At 33.5% G+C, this 7,933-nt stretch overlaps 2 long non-coding RNA genes across 4 annotated transcripts in view; one reads left to right on the top strand and one right to left on the bottom strand.

Annotated features, from left to right (window-relative positions):
• Positions 1-206: 206 nt before the first annotated feature.
• On the bottom strand, positions 207-6,630 carry LOC128249760 (uncharacterized). The gene is made up of 5 exons (XR_008265859.1): positions 6,514-6,630; positions 3,283-3,373; positions 2,351-2,438; positions 2,035-2,192; positions 207-283 (listed from the first exon to the last, which is right to left on the bottom strand). It is a non-coding gene; the product is annotated as an uncharacterized LOC128249760 (long non-coding RNA).
• The window catches only part of LOC128249765 (uncharacterized), a 19,050-nt gene continuing 13,433 nt past the window's right edge, over positions 2,317-7,933 (top strand). The window contains exons 1-2 of one of the 3 annotated variants that reach the window (XR_008265868.1): positions 2,317-2,463; positions 7,614-7,681. This is a non-coding gene — a long non-coding RNA (uncharacterized LOC128249765). Of the gene's footprint in view, positions 2,464-6,733; positions 7,682-7,933 lie in introns of those variants that run through there. The other 2 variants (XR_008265867.1, XR_008265866.1) reach the window with 2 other exon arrangements.

Below are 7,933 nucleotides of genomic sequence, written 5' to 3'. Positions count from 1 at the left end.
TATATATATATATATATATATATATATGTATATATATATATGAAGTCTCATATGAAGTTAAAATATGCCTAATTTTGTGTTAAGCGATATACGATATCTTATATTCAACTTATAAAGCAGTGGGCGACTTCCGGATTTTCCGTAATAATTTCGCAGTAATGGGACATGTTGTTGAATAACGATAATATTTCAAAATAATGCACATATATACTAATATTATCATGTTTATTTATACAAGTAAAAGAGTTCCAATCGCAGTCACGAATACGGGTTGGATTTCCACCTGTAAATAGAAACAAAAATATTGTTTGGCAAAGATATATTTTGACAGACATTTAATGTAAATTACGCACGTTATTTTATTTTGCTTCTTTCGGTTCTTTCATCCGTAATCAATTTGGTTAAATTTGTATAGAGTGTTATGGGTATAAAATAAATAAAAACCTATATATATTTTCGCGTCGAGTTTTTTTACGGTCAAATTAGGCCAGACCCCTGTATCAGACCGTAGTGTATAATATATTTCTTATATTCTTTGTGCCCTGAGATAACGACATTGCCTTAATAGAAGGTTACGTTTGGATAGGTACTATTTATTACACTTATCTCACATTTGCTCTTCTACTATTTGTTGATTGTATGTATTTATGATTTTTATGATCTGTCGTTGTACAATGTTTTTAAGATTTCGTGCACTTTCGATGATGTTACTAATTGACTAACTGTGATATGTCTTAAAACTTTTCCTCTTGCTTTGTAAATTACAAATCTTGATGCAATGGGATCAATTTTTACTTGGGGGAGTATGCCTAATCTTATTCTTACAACCATGCCTTTGCTGTGCATCTGCGTAACATTCAGCATAATCATTGAAAATTTCTTTCTTTGCAATTTGATCACCAACAGCAAGGTAGTGAAAATGAAATTTTGTTATATTTCTTAATGAAATATTATATTTGTTACTAGAATTATTGAAAATTATATATTGTAATTGATATGCTTTCTATGTATAACGAAAGTTAAACTTAGAAAATATTACGTTTCTATATTTAAGAGATGAGGAATTGTGTACATTATTTACATTATTTACATTATTTACATTTCGCGAATATTTGTCCTTATCTTCTTTGATGTTAACACAACGTTTCGGCTGATATACCCTCCAGCCTTCATCAGGTGATTAGGGGGAAATTTCGAACATCGGTTCTCATTCCTAAGGTTTTTTTTTGTATGTTGCTGTTCTTCTTCTTATTATTATTATTATTATTATTCAGTAGTTTTATTTTTATAACGTGCTTTCACTTCACTACCGAGCGCAGCTCTGTGCGCCTTGGGTATGTGCTGTGGTTTGCTGTGGTGCTCTTATGTTTACTGTATTGAAAGTGTTATTATTATTATTATTATTATTATTATTATTATTATTATTATTATTATTATTATTATTATTATTATTATTATCATTATCATTATTATTATTATTATTATTATTATTATTATTATTATTATTATTATTATTATTATTATTATTATTATTATTATTATTATCCAGGTAGTGATCTGAATGAGAACCCAGGTTCGAAATTTCCCCCAAGACACCTGATGAAGGCTGGAGGATATATCAGCCGAAACGTTGTGTTAACAAACAAGATGAGGACAAATATCCGTCCAATGTAAATAACGTAAGAAAATATTAATGAGACTACACCAGTTTCTTAATACAATTTTCTACAATATCTGTCCAATGGAACAATCTCTGGACGTAATAACGAAGAAGTTACATCGCAATAAATGTTGATTATATGTTATAAATCTAACGCATGCATTTCAGTGCAGATCTCAGGGCGAGATATTGTTATATAAGTGCATCAGCATTATAAACTAATTAAAAATGAAATTAAACTGTAACTCTTGTAAAAAAAAATCTCGTTTTATATCCTGAGGCTTTACAGCAGGCTTTCTGTTTACGTTAGTGTTAGTATTGTATAACTGAAAATGTTTCATACACCGTTTCATTTATAAGGAAACGACAGTTACCTTTATGACAGAAATGTCTCAGCTTTACTACATCGAATTCGACGAAATACCTTTCATATTGACGACACTTGTAGTAATATGTTAACAAATGGAAGAAGAAACTTATTGCTAATCCCAACTATATTGACAGAGCCGTTTGGTTTCTTCGTCGTATGGTCCTAAAAAGAGAACGTTGAAATATTTCGAAATAAATTAATTTGCTGGTTAAAAAACACATAAAATTAAAAAAAGAACTAACAAATATTGTGCAGATATCAAAAAACATTTTTTTTCTTTTTTTTTTGCAGGAATGACTAAAATAATGCAACCTTCTTACCAAACACTTATGGAAATGTATGAATTCGTAGTAACCCATACAATATCGATTTTTCTCTGAGAAACATCTGTAAAATTTGTCGTAGGTCCTGGAACATAGAATAATACATTCAGGTACACTTGTATAGCTTATATTGTTATGATCTAATGTCTAATATATTCTGCGCTCAAACATGCCTTCCGTATGACTTAGAGGTGTTAGTAACAAAATAATCAATGTTCAACTATATATATTCGTCACAAATATCGTGATCACTGTAAAATGCATATTCACAGTAAAATATATTAGTCAGGGGAAAACGGTTGCAGTAAACAACGCTAATGAGATAAAATGGTTAAATTTTAAAACATTTACAATTCGAAAGATGCATTCATATTTAACAGTCTGTTGCTTAATACATTTCTTACGCACTTTTCTCTATTAGAGATTTGACCTTTATAAGTAAACGCGGGGTCTGGTCCACTTTAGAGGTGAATTGGCCGCACAAATAGCATCTGTTACATCTGGGGTAGTTTCGATTATATTACTGTCTTTACTTAATTATACAAGGAGATAAAATATATTAGCAAAGGTTTCGTTTCGTCAACTTGAAACCACGGAAATAGATCTATCATATTCATAACGATACAGATTTTATAGCAACAAATATATGTCAATATGGCAGCGCGCTAACAGATTCGTTAGTACGCCGGGGAAATGCTTAGCGACATTTCGTCCGTCTTTATACTCTGAGACCAAATTCTGCCGGGATGAACTTTCTCTGTCATCATTTTGAGACTCATTAAATAAGTGCTGGTTGAAAAAACTAGGGTCGGTGTAACCGACTTACCCGCTCCCCCGACATTACTGGCTTTGTGTGAAAATTGAAAATCAATAAATAACTACCAAAATTTTAATTATAATATTCATAGAAGTAATAAAGGTATATATACTTGCAGAAGGCTTGAGAAATATCCACTTCAGAATAACTGTGCGGGCAATATTTTCGTGCATCCAAATTGCAATCGAGTGTCACAGCAACACCTAAAACATTGGAAATTTCATTTCTGAATGGATTTTAATGACTTGGATTATTTGTAACAAAACATCACCATCAATTATGTTGGGTTCGAATTGGTATCATCGCGGGAAAGCATATGATTGTTTGAAATTTGACTTGGTGAGTTTGTACGTATGTTAGTGACATATGATAGTACATTTTAGACATGGGTTTCGTTTTAAAAAACTCACAATGTAGTTATAAATATTTAGAAATATGGATAAGTGTTTCATTTACATGTAGACAATGGGATTAAATGTTATTAATATACATTTACCTTGCAGCAAAACATTCGTAACTACTGTCTAATAATAGCTCTGCTTGTTTGTCTGTTAGTTATTTACTTATTCCATCTGTAACCTCTTCAGTATTTTTGTCATTTTTCATATTCGACGGTATGAGTACACGACGCACGGGAGAAATAACCCAATAGATTAACCCTTAAACCCGTGAAATATTCACGCGGCACATATATGGAATTTAACTGAGGTTGTATTATACGTGTATGCGAACATCCTTAACCTTATTAAGCTTATTCCTGTTTTTATACGTGTGTTTGTGATATTTCACTCTTCTTAAAATTACTGATCAATGGATCAAGAAAGACGACTAGAAGCTGCTCGTGAGAGGGTTAGGCGCTACAGGCAGCGGACAAGAGAATCGCGGCAGGAAATCAGAGAAAGTGACAGATATCGCTAACACCTGAGACGAGCTGCAATGGATGAAGAGCAACGCGAGGCACACTTGCAGAAGAGGAAATACAAGACCAAGGATGAAAAACAGTGAACTAGGTACAATTAAAACAAAGACAGATATTTAAGCAGTGAATAAAAAAAATATCAATGACTTACAGCGTGCGCAGAATCAGGAGTAGCAGAGAAATATAATGCAACGAAGAATTGAAAATATGTATGATGCACAGCTTGACAGTATCAAGAGCAACAGGGAATTGTAAAACAAAAGAAAATGGAAAATATAGATGATATAAAACGTGCGTAGTATCTGGAGAAACAGAGAAATATGCTGCAACAGAGAAGACAAATAATGGATGATTTGGAAAGGGCTGCTTAGCAACATGATGAAAGAGAAAAACATCAAGATAACGTTGCAAATATGAATACTGAGCAGGTCATTCTTTGCGAGATGAACAGGTGCAACGATAGCGTGAAGTAAGCCATGGATCACCATTGAAGAAGCTTATTGATAATCTTGTAGAACAATTTGATATAGCTGATATGGACTTGTATTCCGAGTACTGTGGAGCACTGAGGTTTACAAATGAAAACTTCAAATGATGTCAGAATGGAAATGCGAATTTGCCTCTACTGAAATCATACATTTAGATATTGAAACGTATGTCTGAGAAAAAATGACCAAGTGTCTGCTTCATTTCGTAAACCCAACAGAACTTAGAACTGCGCAGTTTCCTTTACATCATATGGTGTGAAAATCTCAGTGCTATCACGAAGAGGTCCGTATTGTTTCCGTATTCAGGGCCGAACTTACAACAATACTACGAACTGGCATCCTGTCAATGGTCACCTGCAGTACGGTAGGCTGTATATTATTGATACAAACGAAGCTCTGCAATACAGAAGAGAAGTACCTCGGAATTCAGGATGCTCACCTCAAATAATGGTGGTCCTTAGTGATGTTATGCATCAAGTAAATCGTTATGTTGAGTTATATAGGAACATGCACTTAATTGAACAGCAAGAAGAGGAAATTGCCAAAACAGAAAATGTACCATTACGGAAGCGCGAACTACACTTCAGAAGAGGGATTTATATAAGCCGATACAAGTTTCCAGCAATCAATGAAATAACTGCAGTGTTTGTTGATGAAAACGGCGCCCCCGCCAGAAGTCAGAGGCATTGTTATTTACATTTGTTATTTACATTTACGCTGTAACTTTGGATATTTTTTCCTCATGGTACTCACGAGGATCTGAAAGACATCATCTGCAGCAATGAACCTTTTGGTGGGTACGTTGTACTCATGTGTGGACACTTCAGGCAAGTTCTGTCAATATTACCAAGAGGAACTTGTGAGGCAGTAATTCTGATCTGCATTAAGAACTGTTCTCTCTGGTTACACTTCAGCTAAGATATTACATCAACATCAGATGAAAGAGAATGTTCAACATGGCTACTGCACATTGACAATGGTTGCAAAACTCTTGTGCAAGATCCAAGGGTATCAAGTGATGATGTAGAAGTACCTCATGGTTCATGCATTGGTAGGTCGCCGGTAAATGATGTTTTTGACAATGCCTCTCAAGAAGTGAGATGAAGTAGAGAGAACCTCTCACCAAAGACCTCAGAGTGCTTAATGATAAACGAAGAGGTTATGAATTAACTCCGAGGTGAGCAGCGCACTTATTACAGCATATATAAGGTATTGCTGAGGCTGAGCGATATCCACTTGAATTTCTAGCTTCATTGAATGCATCAGGAATGTCCCTTCATACATTGCATAGATTACTGGAACCGTGCCCTCCTTTCTTGTTAGAAGTTATAGATATCTGTGTCACTGATATCCTTCCCTGTCCTAAAAAAATCTCTATAAACACCTAAATTTCTCTTTTGTAACCAAGTATACACTATTCTGGTAAATCTAATCTGTCAACTCAAATAGTAGCAGAATCACTGTAAATTTGAATGTCCTCTATTTTGAAATTCATGAATTCTTCTAACGAAAACAGTTTTCATTAGTCAATTAAAGGGGTCGTTAGAAACGGATACTTTGGATTGAAATCTGTACCTTTCTGTTACTCATATTTTATTCACCTATCTAGGAATCTGCCCGTCGTAAATATTGTGGAGAGTATATTTAATATAAAGTGCATATCTGAATACCTAAGATCAAATTTCTTCACTCAGCTGGGTCTCACTGTCTACATATACTGCAATAATATCATTCGACCGATACATGTGTACTAAGTTTCATATTTAATTTGCATTGTTGTGTGTGCATTTTATTCCGACTTAACGAGGTACCTCAATTTAAATACCCAATTCAACTGAAACTTAGTTGTATATGTATGTATAAGAATATTATACTATGTATATATGTATAAGAATAGTAAAGAAAAATCAGAAGGTATTATCGTAATACTACTTACGGAAAATAGGAAACAATATAAAGATTGAATAATACATTGGGAATTGTCCTGTTTATTTCAACTCCTCTTCGTATTATGACAACTTACATATAACATTTACTTATGTAATTATACACGATGTAACATGTGTTAGAACTAAACTAGGAGATATATAAACTTCTAGAATGACATACTACATGGTAATTTGTTTTCAAATGTTTATTTATTCCGAGAACATTTGGGTCATTATCTGCAGGTGTAACTATACTGTTTACTTCATTTGCTATATATACTTGCAAATTCAAAGCAACCGAATTGGTTTTACTTTGACTTTAAAGCTAAAAGAAGTAACTGATTATTTTACATTCTTCATCGCGAAATGTGTATCAAATATAATTTGAAATATGACAGAAATATATTGCCTACGCATACATAATATTAAATGTCAATAATACAGTCTGTTATTCTTTTATTCTTCTACTTGTTTCGGTCATTTGACTGCAGCCATGCCGGAGAACCGACTTAAACGGTTTTAGTCGAGCAAATCGACCCCAGGTTTCCACACATGAGTACAACGTACCCACCAAAAAGTTCATTGCTGCAGATGATGTCTTTCAGATCCTCGTGAGTACCATGACGAAAAAATATCCGAAGTGATAGCGTAAATGTAAATAACAAATGTAAAAGCGACGTGTGTGACTCTTTGTTTCGGTGTCAACCATCCATCTTCTCCAATGAATTACGGTATTTTTGCAGTTGTTCCTTATTACAGATAATATTACCGAAAGATTCTGACACGAATGTCAGTGATAGCATTAACCTCAAAAGGCCAAAAGAAACTATATGTATAGCCAAGAAATATATCGAAGACGTTTTCCCAATTCATATTGAGCGTGGTAACAATTTCTTCATCAATGTTTGTGATATAGGATACTCTCTCAAGTTTACTCAATTGTATTGCTTGCCAAATTATCCGACTGTTTCGGATACAGCATGACTGGCAATATGCCACAGTAGAAAGCTAATGTAAGAGGAGCATTCCTTTAGATTATGAAGTCAAGTGTCAGGAGAAAATATTAAATATTTAAACTTCTTAATAACCTTCTCTAAATCATTCATAGTTTCCACAATGAAGTTCCGTGGTGAATATTGCAAACGTTTAATTAGTCTTTCTTCTGCGGCTAATCAGGTATGTTAGAATGTCAAATGGCACTTTTATTAAAATATATGTACACACCCACACATACACTCGCACCCCTATACATGTGTATATGTATGTGTGTGTGTGTGTGTGTGTGTGTGTGTGTGTGTGTGTGTGAGTGTGTGCATAGGTTGCACAGAGAGAAACAGATAGATAGATAGATAGATACACACATACAAACACACATATATATGCATATATATGTATATATCATATATATACATATATATATATATATAT

Source organism: Octopus bimaculoides, chromosome 18 (assembly GCF_001194135.2).
Source record: "Octopus bimaculoides isolate UCB-OBI-ISO-001 chromosome 18, ASM119413v2, whole genome shotgun sequence".
In the NCBI taxonomy this organism is placed as follows: Eukaryota; Metazoa; Mollusca; class Cephalopoda; order Octopoda; family Octopodidae; genus Octopus; species Octopus bimaculoides.
Note: the sequence above shows the minus strand (reverse complement) of the source record. Positions and strands in the feature narration are given on the sequence as shown.